Here is a 13,714-nt window from a genome sequence, read left to right on the forward strand (position 1 = left end):
GTTTCAAGGGAAGGTTCTGGGCTTCAGATAGTCTAGTAGTACAGTGTAATTGAAGACAATTTAGGAAATGGAAAAAACTTAAAATATGGCTTCTCATTCAGCATTAACTGTGGTCAGTACTTTGGAATGCTTTCTTAGTTTAATATTGGCATTTATATGGCTCAGCTGGTAAAGAATACGCCTGCAATGCGGGAGACCTGGGTTCAAGCCCTAGGTTGGGAAGATCTGAGAAGGGAAAGGCTGTGCATTCCGGCATTCTGACCTGGAGAATTCCATGGATTGTATAGTCCATGGGGTCACAGTGTTGGACACAACTGATTGTCATATCATCTATAACAATAATGTAATTTTTGCATACTCAGGGTAATTTTTTCCTGGAATTATTTTTATTTAACATATAAGCATTTTCTCTTTCAAAAATTTATTCAAAAACTTGTATGTGGATGCATATAAGAAGTAGCATAATGTAAGTGTTCAGTCAGTTCAGTTCAGTCTCTCAGTCATGTCCAATTCTTTGCAACCCCATGGACAGCAACACACCAGGCATCCCTGTCCAACATTTACTCCCAGAGTTTAACTAAACATATGCATTGAGTCCGTGATGCCATCCAACCGTCTCATCTTCTGTCATCCTCTTCTCCTGCCGCCATCAATCTTTCCCAGCATCAGGGTCTTTTCAAATGAGTCAGTTCTTTGCATCAGGTGGCCAAAGTATTGGAGTTTCAGCTTCAACATCAGTCCTTCCAGGGAATATTCAGGACTGATCTCCTTACAGTCCAAGGGACTCTCAAGAGTCTCCTCCAACACCACAGTTCAGAAGCATCAATTTTTTAGCACTCAGCTTTATTTTATATTCCAACTCTCACATCCATACAGGACTAGTGGAAAAACCATGGCTTTGACTAGATGGACCTTTGTTGGGAGAGCAATGTCTCTGCTTTTTAATGTGCTGTCTCAGTTCAGTTCAGTTCAGTCGCTCAGTCATGTCCGACTCTTTGTGACCCCATGAATTGCAGCACACCAGGCCTCCCTGTCCATCACCAACTCTCGGAGTTCACTCATTCATGTCCATGGAGTCCGTGATGCCATCCAGCCATCTCATCCTCTGTCGTCCCCTTCTCCTCCTGCCCCCAATCCCTCCCAGAATCAGAGTCTTTTGCAATGAGTCAGCTCTTCGCATGAGGTGGCCAAAGTACTGGAGTTTCAGCTTTAGCATCAGCCCTTCCAAAGAACACCCAGGACTGATCTCCTTTAGAATGGACTGGTTGGATCTCCTTGCAGTCCAAGGGACTCTCAAGAGTCTTCTCCAACAACACAGTTCAAAAGCATCAATTCTTCGGCACTCAGCCTTCTTCACAGTCCAACTCTCACATCCATACATGACTACTGGAAAACCATAGCCTTGACTAGACGGACCTTTGTTGGCAAAGTAATGTCTCTGCTTTTCAATATGCTATCTAGCTTGGTCATAACTTTCCTTCCAAGGAGTAAGCATATTTTAATTTCATGGCTGCAATCACCATCTGCAGTGATTTTGGAGCCCAAAAAAATAAAGTCTGACACTGTTTCCCCATCTATTTCCCAGGAAGTGATGGGACCAGATGCCATGATCTTCGTTTTCTGAATGTAGAGATTTAAGCCAACTTTTTCACTCTCCTCTTTCACTTTTTTCAAGAGGCTTTTTAGTTCCTCTTCACTTTCTGCCATAAGGGTAGTGTCATCTGCATATCTGAAGTTATTGATATTTCTCCCGGCAATCTTGATTCCAGCTTGTGCTTCTTCCAACTCAGCGTTTTTCATGATGTACTCTGCATATAAGTTAAATAAGCAGGGTGACAATATACAGCCTTGACGTACTCCTTTTCCTATTTGGAACCAGTCTGTTGTTCCATGTCCAGTTCTAACTGTTGCTTCTTGACATCCATACAGACTTCTCAAGAGGAAGTTAAGGTGGTCTAGTATTCTCATCTCTTGTTAAACATTTAATAGGTTTCCATTTATCCCTAATAATGATTCAGTGGAATTCTTCTGTATAAGTCTTTGCCTGATTGGTTATGTCCCGAAGATAGAATCCAAAGGGTAGAAGTACTGAGATAAAAATTTACTTTTCTATTGATTTTTTAATGCTATTGGCGTACAGTAGGTGGTTGCTACTCAAAAGTGTGCCTCTCCCGCAGAATTCTAGTTTGATGACCACCTTTTATCAGCAGGTCTGATTCCTCCCAAAGTAAAAACCTTAGCTTGCAGATCAAACAACTCAGAAACTCTAGAACTGTAACTTTACGGCCTACTGACCTTGTTTCAGATCAATGTAGAAAAGTTTGGGGACAATTAGTTAAGTCTTTGGGGGAGGAGTTAGCTCCATCCAATGAATACCAGACCACCTAACCTGCCTCTTGAGAAATCTGTATGCAGGTCAGGAAGCAACAGTTAGAACTGGACATGGAACACCAGACTGGTTCCAAATAGGAAAAGGAGTACATCAAGGCTGTATATTGTCACCCTGCTTATTTAACTTATATGCAGAGTACATCATTAGAAACGCTGGACTGGAAGAAACACAAGCTGGAATCAAGATTGCTGGGAGAAATATCAGTCACCTCAGGTATGCAGATGACACCATGCTTATGGCAGAAAGTGAAGAACTAAAGAGCCTCTTGATGAAAGTGAGAGGAGAGCGAAAAAGTTGGCTTAAAGCTCTACATTCAGAAAACGAAGATCATGGCATCTGGTCCCGTCACTTCATGGGAAATAGATGCGGAAACAGTGGAAACAGTGTCAGACTTTATTTTTTTGGGCTCCAAAATCACTGCAGATGGTGACTGCAGCCAGGAAATTAAAAGACGCTTACTCCTTGGAAGAAAAGTTATGACTAACCTAGATAGCATATTGAAAAGCGGAGACATTACTTTGCCGACTAAGGTCTGTCTAGTCAAGGCTATGGCTTTTCCTGTGGTCATGTATGGATGTGAGAGTTGGACTGTGAAGAAGGCTGAGTGCCGAAGAATTGATGCTTTTGAACTGTGTTGTTGGAGAAGACTCTTGAGATCCAACCAGTCCACCAACCAGTCCATTCTGAAGGAGATCAACCCTGGGATTTCTTTTGGAAGGAATGATGCTAAAGCTCAAATTCCAGTACTTCGGCCACCTCATGTGAAGAGTTGACTCATTGGAAAAGACTCTGATTCTGGGAGGGATTGAGGGCAGGAGGAGAAGGGGACGACAGAGGATGAGATGGCTGGATGGCATCACGGACTCAATGGACGTGAGTCTGAGTGAACTCCGGGAGATGGTGATGAACAGAGAGGCCTGGCGTGCTACGATTCATGGGGTCGCAAAGAGGCAGACACGACTGAGCGACTGAACTGAACTGAACTGAACGTCTAGTATTTTCTGCAACCTCATGAAATTTCCTGATAGTTTTAGTAGTTCACCATATTTTCTCCATGTATGATCAGGTTATCTGCAGATAAGGTGTGCTCAGTCACTCAGTTGTGTTCAACTCTTCGCAACCCCATGGATTATAGCCTGCCAGGCTCCTCTGTCCATGGAATTTTCCAGGTAAGAATACTCGAGTGGATTGTCATTTCTTCCTCAGGGGATCTTTCTGACCTAGTGATCGAGCCTACATCCCCTGCATTGGCAGGCGGATTCTTTACCATTGTGCCTCCTGGGAAGTGGCACAGTGTTAAAATTGAAAGAAAGTAAATGTGCATCTTCACTGAATAAAGATTCAGTAAATCAGAATAAGCCCATCCCTTGGTGGCTCATTGGTAAAGAACCCACCTGCCAATGCAAGAGACTCAGATTCCATCTGATTCAGGAAGACCCCCTGGAGTAAGAAAGGACAACCCGTCCGGTATTCTTGCCTGGGAAATCCCATGGACAGAGGATCCTGGTGGGCTGCAATCCGTAGGGTTGTGGAGTAGAATACAATTGAGCAACTAAACAATAAAACAATAAGAAAGAAATCAGAAGAAGTTGAGAATATGTGTGAGGAGATGATGCATTCCTGTTTTAACAGTATGCTCCCACTATGTGACTTATTACTTTTGACCTTTTTGTAATTTGTGTGGGTCTCAGTTGCAGCATGCAGGATCTTCAATGCAGCATGAGGGCTCTTGTTTAATAATTGCAGCAATGTGGGATCTAGTCAGCTCACAAGGAATTGAACCTGGGCAACCTGCATTGGAATTGTGGAGTCCTAGCCACTGGACCACCAGGGAAGTCCCTGACATAAGTATTTTCTTTATTTGGGAAAATAATTGTCTGCTATATTAGATTAATGGGCTTTCCAGGTGGCACAGTGGTAAAGAATCCGCCTGCTAATGCAGGAGATGCAAGAGATGCAGTTTCAAACCCTTGGTTGAGAAGATCCCTTTAGAAGGAAATGGCAACCCACACCAGTATTCTTGCCTGGAAAATTCCAGGGACAGAGGAGACTGGCGGTCTACTGTCTATGGGGTTGCAAAGAGTTGAACGTGACTGAGTGACTGAGCATGCATGCTCTGTTAGATTAAGAAATAATCTTTTCCAGTCTTGTTCCATTCAAACATTGGAACTTGATTTTGAATTTGATGAAAAGTGTATACCACTGTTAAGGACATGTATGGATTTTGTAACCCAGCATCCATTTTCCTTCTTTTGGTACTGGTATGCTGTCACCTGGGAAAATTGCCCCTTTCCTTTTCTCTCAGCCATTGTGACTGTGATAGAGTTGACTTCACCTCTGATTCCAGGGGTGGGCATGTGGCCCAGGCCTGCCAAATTGGAGCACTGCTTTCCTCCAGCTGTGGTGATATCATCCAACCAGTGACACTTTGGGTATCTAGGGGAGACAGGATGGCAAAGGACAGAGGGAGAGTTGGAGCAAGAAGGTAAATCTCAGGGAATAAAATGCTGAATCCAGCCATGCCTAAAGACAAACTACCTCTGTACCTTGTAGTTACACAGACCTAGAAATTCTCCCTTTGGCTTAAAAACCACTGTGGATATTCTTGGTCGTTTTTGTTCCACTTGTTCTTCACTTGCAATAGCAAAGTGAATTGAAGAATCATAATTTTCTTTCTTACTTAACTAATGTGGTCTGAAGATTTGGTCCTACTTTATTACTTCAAGGGAGAAATAGGCCTATTTTGTTACTAAGGGATTAGTTTCTTGCTAATCAACCCATATCATAGTAGAAAAGGAGACCAGTGAGTCAAAGGAGGGGAGGGACACTGCAAGGGGCAACTGGAGGAAGGGGACAAGGAGAATGACCATCCCTTGCCAGACAGGGCACCCAGAATCAACCCAAAATTGGGCCATATAGTGGATACGGTGAAGCCTGTGCCATCCACAGTACTTTAAGAGCTGTATAATATTCCTCAGAATGTGTAATCCATAGGTATTTTAACCAATCTCTTGTATATAGGTCTTTAGACTGTTTTAAATTTGTCAGTATTATAAACAAACCTGATACATTTGGTATCCTGGTACATTTGTTTTTGTGTAATACATTATGTGGAGAAGGAAATGGCAACCCACTCCAGTATTCTTGCCTGGGAAATCCCATGGAAGAGGAGCCTGGTGGGCTACAGTCCATGGGTCGTAAGACTCGGACATGCCTGAGTGACTAAACCACCACCAACACAGGATGTACAATAATTCTGATTTAAGAAGGAGCATTCTTGGGTCAAAAAGTAATCTCTTTTTGAAATGTTTTATACATGTTACCAAATTGCCCTCCAAAAACGTTGCATCAATTTGACTCCAACCAGTTGGGTATGAAAGTGTCCAGTTTCTGACTTTCTACCCTGATGTTGTCATCTTGTTGTTTAGTCGCTAAGTTGTGCCCAACTCTTTTGCACCCCCATGAACTGCAGCAGAGCAGGCTCCTCTGTCTATGGCCATGGGGTTTTCCTGGCAAGGATAATGGAGTGGGTTGCCATTTCTTTCCTCAGGGGATATTCCTGAACCAAGGATCGAACTCACTTGGCAGGTGAAAGTGAAAGTGAACTCGCTCCCGACTCTTTGCGACCCCATGTAGCTTACCAGGCTCCTCCCTCCATGGGATTCTCCAGGCAAGAGTACTGGAGTAGGTTGCCATTTCCTTCTCCAGGGGATCTTCCCGACCCAGGGATTGAACCCCGGTCTCCCGCATTCCAGGCAGATGCTTTAACCTCTGAGTAGATTCTTTATTTTACCACTAAGCCACCTGGAAAGCCCATTTGTCAGATTAGCCTAGCATAATAAAATAATAATAAAATACCACAGACAAAGTGGTTTAAGGGCTTCCCTGGTAGCTCAGCAAGTAAAGAATCCTCCTGCAATGCAGGAAACCCTGGTTCGACTCCTGGGTTGGGAAGATACCCTGGAGAAGGGATAGGCTACCCACTCCAGTGTTCTTGGGCTTCCCTGGTGGCTCAGACGGTAAAGAATCTTCCTGCAATGTGGAAGACCTGGGTTCGATCCCTGGGTTGGGAAGATCCCCTGGAGGAGGGCAAGGCAACCCACTCCAGTATTCCTGCCTGGAGAATCCCTGTGGACAAAGGAGCCTGGCAGGCTACAGACCATGGGGTCGTAAAGAATCGGACACGAATGAGCAACTAATCACAGTACATTAGGAACAGTGTTTGTGAATAAATCTGCCAATATAGGGGCGGTCCTAAGATGGCAGAGGAATAGGATGGGTAGACCACTTTCTCCCCCCACAAATTCATCAGAAGATAATTTGAATGCTGAGCAACTTACACAAAACAACTTCTTAACACTGGCAGAGGACACCAGGCACCCAGAAAGGCAATCCATTCTCTTCAAAAGGAAGTAGGACAAAATATAAAAGACAAAAAGACAAAAGAGTTAGGGATGGAGACCCATCCTGGGGAGGGAGTGGTGAAGGAAGAGACATTTCCAAGTAGCAGGAAGCCCTCTCACCAGCATGTCTGTGGGGAGTTTTGGAATCTCAGAGGGCAATATAACCGAGAGAAAGAAAACAAAAAGAAAACCCACAGAATATGCACCTAACCACAGGGAGGCGCAGGTTGCATGCTTAGGGTAAGGACCAGGCCTGAATGCCCTAAGGACAATCTGAGGGAGCTAACATGACATAGCAACCCAAACTATGGGATAGCCAGAGAAAGAGGGGAAAAAAAAGAGAGAGAGAGAACTTTCCAGGGAAAAGCTCTGAGCTAACTAGCAGCTTGGCCCACTCACAGAACAAAGGACTGAGTGAACACCAAAGGAGAGCTGGCTGGCTTAAAACCAACCAGTCCCCAGATGGAGGCAAAGAGGCAGACGGTTGACAGCCAGAGCCAGGAGGTGAGGGGCCATCTCGGCCCCAGAGACGGCATCCTCCACCAAACTGTGAGCAGGCCTCCAGTTGCTAGTCACATCTTCCTGGGACCCTGGACAGTTGACATCCACCAGGAGTGTCGCAGCCTGATATCAGCTCGCCAAAGGAGACACACGGCACACCTGAGACAGTGTGTGAGATCAAGCACCTGGTCGCGTGAGGTGCTTGGACCTGGGAAGGGGAAAAAACGAATGCCCAACCAAGTCTGTGCCCTTGCAGAGTGCCTGAGAACCTGAACCTGAGCAGCTCAGACCTGGGGAGTGAACAAAACACAGGTCCCGCTTTGGACAGTTCCCATGCAGAGCAACCTGGACCCTGAGCAGTGTAGACTGGGAAACACATGCTACCATGAGCTGGGGCAAACCCCATGTGGTCCATACACTGCAAACACTCCACACACATGCCAGTGGTATTTGTTTGCAGCGTTCTTAAAGGGATGGGAATACCAGACCACCTAACTAGCCTCTTGAGAAATCTCCATGCAGGTAGGGAAGCAACAGTTAGAACTGGACATGGAACAAAAGACTAGTTCCAACTAGAAAAGGAGTATATCAAGGCTGTATATTGTCACCCTGCTTATTTAACTTATATGCAGAGTATATAAGGAAATTCCTGGAAAATCTCATGGAAGGAGGAGCCTGGTGGGCTGCCGTCTATGGGGTCACACAGAGTCGGACACAACTGAGCAACTTCACTTTCACTTTTCACTTTCATGCATTGGGGAAAGAAATGGTAACCGACTCCAGTGTTCTTGCCTGGAGAATCCCAGAGACGGGGGAGCCTGGTGGGCTGCCATCTATGGGGTCGCACAGAGTCAGACACGACTGAAGCGACACAGCAGCAGCAGCAGCAGCAGCAGCAGCAGCAGAGTACATCCTGTGAAATGCTGAGCTGGATGAAGTACAAGCTGGAATCAAGACTTCTGGGGAAAATATCAATAATCTCAGATATGCAAATGACACCATATTTATGGCAGAAAGCAAAGAAGAACTAAAGAGTCTCTTGACGAAAGTGAAAGAGGAGAATGAAAACGTTGGCTTGAAGCTCAACATTCAGAAAACAAAGATCATGGCATCTGGTCCCTTCAATTCATGGCCAATAGATGGGGAAACAGTGCAGTGAGAGGCTTTATTTTGGGGTGCTCCAAAATCAGTGCAGATAGTGACTTCAGCCATGAAATTAAAAGATGCTTACTCCTTGGAAGAAAAGTTATGACCAACCAAGACAGCATATTAAAAAGCAGAGACATTACCTTGTCAACAAAGGTCCATCTAGTCAAGGCTATGGTCTTTCCACTAGTCACGTATGGATGTGAGAGTTGGACTATACAGAAAGCTGAGTGCCAAAGAATTGATGCTTTTGAATTGTGGTGTTGGAGAAGACTTTTGAGAGTCCCTTGGACTGCAAAGAGATCCAACCAGTTCATCCTAAAGGAGATCAATCCTGAATATTCATTGGAAGGATTGATGTTGAAGCTGAAACTCCAATACTATGGCCACTGATGCGAAGAGCTGACTCATTTGAAAAGACCCTGATGCTGGGAAAGATTGAAGGCGGGAGGAGAAGGGGATGACAGAGGATGAGATGGTTGGAGGGCATCACCGACTCAATGGACATGAGTTTGAGTAAACTCTGGAAGTTGGTGATAGACAGGGAGGACTGCATGCTACAGTCCATGGGGTCACAAAGAGTCGGACATGACTGAGCGACTGAAGTGAACTGAACTCCCTCCTCACAACACAACTGAACAAGTGAGCCTAAATAAGTGACCACCTTCACCCCCTTTGTCTTGGTGAAAATTTGACACTGAAGAGACTTGCAAACAGAGAAAGCCAAAACAAACAAAGAAGAGGGAACTTCTCTGGAAGTGACAGGTACAACAGATTAAAACCCTGTAGTTAGCACTAAGCATTGGAGAGGCCTACAGACCTTGAGAAGAAATATAAGCTGGAACAAGGAACTATCTGAAACTGAACTAACCCCACACTGCCCTCAACATCTCCAGAGAAATACCTAGATACATTTTTACTATTATCATTTTTTAATCTTTTTAATTTTTTAAAGTTCTTTATTACTCCTTTTTCATTTTTATAACCTACTATTACCTTGCAAAAAAGACCCTACTATTAAAGCAAATTTCATATATAGATATAGATGTAAATAAATAGATTTTGTTTTGCATTTTTAATATTGTATTTTTGAGAATCTAACCTGAAAATCTACACTAGATTTTCAATCTTTGCTTTTTGGTATTGTTATTCATTTTGTACCTTTTAGAATATAAGTGCCCATTTTTACTTAGGGGTATAATTAATGGCTAGATTACTCTCTCCCCTTTTGACTCTCCCTCTTCTCCTCCTGGTCACCTCTATCTCCTTCCTCCCTCTTCTTTTCTCCATGTAACTCTGTGAACTTCTTTGGGTGCCACTCACTATGGAGAATCTTTTCACCATTAACCTAGATGTTTTATCATCTGTGCTATGTGGATGGAGAATTCTTGAGCTACTGTAAGAATAAGACTGAAAGTCAGAGGCAGGAGGCTTAAATCCAAAACTTGAGAACACCAGAAAACTCCTGACTCCAGGGAACAGGAATTGACAAGAGCTCATCCAAAAGCCTCCATACCAAAAAAAAAAAAAAAAAAAGCCTCCATACCTACACTGAAAGGACCTACACTTGACAAGCTCCACCCAAGGGCCAACAAATTCCAGAACAAGACATACCATGCTGATTCTCTAACAACGCAGGAACACAGCCCTGAGCATTAAAATACAGGCTGCCCAATGTCACGCCAAACCCATAGACACCCCAAAAATCACACTGGACACTTCATTGCACTCCAGAGAGAAGAGATCCAGCTCCACACACCAGAACACAGATGCAAGCTTCCCTAATCAGGAAATCTTGACAAGCAACTCGTCCAACCCCACCCACACGGAGCAACCTCCAAAATAAAGAGGAACCACATATTTCCAGCCTACAGAAAGGCCACCCCAAACACAGCAATCTAAACAAATGACACTGGGAAGACCTAGAGGGAGGGGATGGGGAGGGAAGTGGGAGGGGGGTTCAGGATGGGGAACACATGTACACCCGTGGCATATTCATGTCAATGTATGGCAAAACCAATACAATATTGTAAAGTAATTAGCCTCCAATTAAAATAAATAAATTTATATTTAAAAAGAAATAAACAAATGAAAAGGCAGAGAAATAGTCAGCAGGTAAAGGAACATGATAAATGTCCACCAAACTACACCAAAGATGAAGAGAATGGGAGTCTACCTGAAAAAGAATTCAGAATAGTGATAGTAAAGATGATTCAAAATCTTGAAAAAAATGGAGTTGCAAATAAATAGACTAGAGACAAGGATTGAGAAGATTCAAGAAATGTTTAACAAGGACCTGGCAGAAATTTAAAAAGTCAATCAATAATGAATAATGCAATAACTGAGATCAAAACCACTCTGGAGGGAACCAACAGTAGAATAACTGAGGCAAAGGATAGGATAAGTGAGGTGGAAGACAGAATGGTAGAAATAAATGAAGCAGAGAGGAAAAAGAATTAAAAGAAATGAGGACAGCCTCAGAGACCTCTGGGACAATGTTAAATGCCCCAACATTCGAATCATAGGAGTCCCAGAAGAAGAAGACAAAAAGAAAGGGCATGAGAAAATACTTGAGGAGATAATAGTGGAAAACTTCCCTAAAATGGGGAAAGAAATAGCCACCCAAGTCCAAGAAACCCAGCAAGGATCTCATTCAAATATGAAGGAGAAATCAAAAGCTTTACAGACTAGCAAAAGCTGAGAATTCAGCACCACCAAACCAGTTCTTCAACAAATGCTAAAGCATTTATTTCATTTACTTCATTCATTTCTCAGGAAACAGAGAAAAGGTTTATAAACTTGAACTCAAAACAACAAAGTAATGGCAATGGGATCATACTTATCAATAATTACCTTAAAGGTAAATGGGTTGAATGCCCCAACCAAAAGACAAAGACTGGATGAATGCATACAAAAACAAGACCCCTATATATGCTGTCTACAAGAGACCCACCTCAAAACAAGGGGCACATACAGACTGAAAGTGAAGGGCTGGAAAAAGATATTCCATACAAATGGAGACCAAAAAAAAGCAGGAGTAGCAATACTCATATCAGATAAAATAGACTTTGAAATAAAGGCTGTGAAAAGAGACAAAGAAGGGCACTACATAATAATCAAAGGATCAGTCCAAGAAGAAGATATAACTATTATATATATATAAAACAATTATTTTATATATATGTGTGTGTATACATATATATATATATATATATATATATATATATATATATATATGCACCCAACATAGGAGCAGCACAATATGTAAAGGAAATGCTAACAAGTATGAAAGGGGAAATTAACAGTAACAAAATAATAGTGGGAGACTTTAATACCCCACTCACACCTATGGATAGATCAACCAAACAGAAAATTACAAAGGAAACACAAACTTTAAATGGACCAGTTAGACCTAATTGATATCTGTGGGACATTTCACCCCAAAACAACGAATTTCACCTTTTTCTCAAGTGCACATGGAACATTCTCCAGGATAGATCACATCCTGGGCAATAAATCTAGCCTTTGTAAATTCAAAAAAAAATGTGTAATCATTTCAAGCATCTTTTCTGATAACAATGCAGTAAGATTAGATGTTAACTACAGGGAAAAAAAACTATTAAAAATACAAACATATGGAAGCTAAAGAACATGCTTCAGAATAACCAACAAATCAGAAGAAATCAAAAAAGAAATCAAAATATGCATAGAAACAAATGAAAATGAAAACACAACAACCCAAAACCTATGGGATTCAGTAAAATAGTGTTAAGAGGAAGTTTCATAGCAATACAAGCTTACCTCAAGAAACAAGAAAAAAGTCAAATACATAACCTAACTTTACACCTAAAGCAATGAGTAAAAGAAGAAATGAAAAACTCAAGGATTACTAGAAGGAAAGAAATCATAAACATTAGGGCAGAAATAAGTGAAAAAGAAACAAAGGAGACTACAGCAAAACTCAACAAAACTAAAAGCTGGTTCTTTGAGAAGATAAATAAAATAGACAAACCAGTAGCCAGACTCATCAAGAAAAAAAGGAAGAAGAATCAATTCAACAAAATTAGAAATAAAAATTGAGAAATCACAACAGACCACACAGAAATACAAAGGATCATAAGAGACTACTACCAGCAACTATAGGCCAATAAAATGGACAACTTGGAAGAAATTGATGAATTCTTAGAAAAGTATGACCTTCCAAAACTGAACCAGGAAGAAATAGAAAATCTTAACAGACCCACCACAAGCACAGAAATTGAAACAGGAATCAAAAATCTTTCAACAAACAAAAGCCCAGGACCAGATGGCTTCGCAGTTGAATTCTACCAAAAATTTAGAGAAGAGCTAACACCTATCCTAACTCTTCCAGAAAATTGCAGAGGAAGGAAAGCTGCCAAACTCATTCTATGAGGCCTCCAACACCCTAATACCAAAACCAGACAAAGATGCCACAAAAAAAGAGAACAACAGGCCAATATCTCTGATGAACATAGATGCAAAAATCCTCAACAAAATTCTAGCAAACAGAATCCAACAACATATTAAAATGATCATACATCGTGACCAAGTGGGCTTTATCCCAGGGATGCAAGGATTCTTCAATATCCACAAGTCAATCAGTGTAATACACCACATTAACAAATTGAAAGATAAAAACCATATGATTATCTCAATAGATGCAGAGAAAGCTCTCGACAAAATTAAACATCTATTTATGATAATAAAAAAAAAACCCTCCAGAAAGCAGGCATGGAAGGAACATATCTCAACATAATAAAAGCCATACATGATAAACCCACAGCAAACATTATCCTCAATGGTGAAAAACTGAGAGTATTTCCCCTAAAGTCAGGAACAAGACAAGGGTTCCCACTCTCAGCACTACTATTTAACATAGTTTTGGAAGTTTTACTCACAGCAATCAGATAAGAAAAAGAAATAAAAGGAATCCAGATTGGAAAAGAAGTAAAACTCTCACTGTTTGCAAATGAGATGATCCTCTACATAGAAAACCCCAAAGGCACCACCAGAAAATTACTAGAGGTAATCAATGAACATAGTAAAGTTGCAGGATATAAAATTAACACAGAAATCCCTTGCATTCCTATACACTAACAATGAGAAAACAGAAAGAGAAATTAAGGAAACAATTTCATTCACCATTGCAACGAAAAGAATAAAATACTTAGGAATAAATCTACCTAAAGAAACAAAAGACCTATATATAGAAAACTATAAAACACTGATGAAACAACTCAGAGATGACACA

At 41.7% G+C, this 13,714-nt stretch overlaps 1 long non-coding RNA gene across 2 annotated transcripts; it reads right to left on the reverse strand.

Moving 5' to 3' along the window:
• Positions 1 to 364: 364 nt before the first annotated feature.
• Positions 365 to 11,558, reverse strand: LOC105605539 (uncharacterized). Of its 2 annotated transcripts, XR_001025235.4 has the most exons (3): positions 6,733 to 11,558; positions 4,728 to 4,828; positions 365 to 3,944 (listed from the first exon to the last, which is right to left on the reverse strand). It is a non-coding gene; the product is annotated as an uncharacterized LOC105605539 (long non-coding RNA). The 2 variants fall into 2 exon arrangements; XR_009598868.1 differs by having other exon boundaries at positions 365 to 4,828.
• Between the last annotated feature and the right edge of the window lie 2,156 nt (positions 11,559 to 13,714).

The sequence above is a fragment of the Ovis aries genome, chromosome X, assembly GCF_016772045.2.
Source record: "Ovis aries strain OAR_USU_Benz2616 breed Rambouillet chromosome X, ARS-UI_Ramb_v3.0, whole genome shotgun sequence".
NCBI classification, from domain to species: domain Eukaryota; kingdom Metazoa; phylum Chordata; class Mammalia; order Artiodactyla; family Bovidae; genus Ovis; species Ovis aries.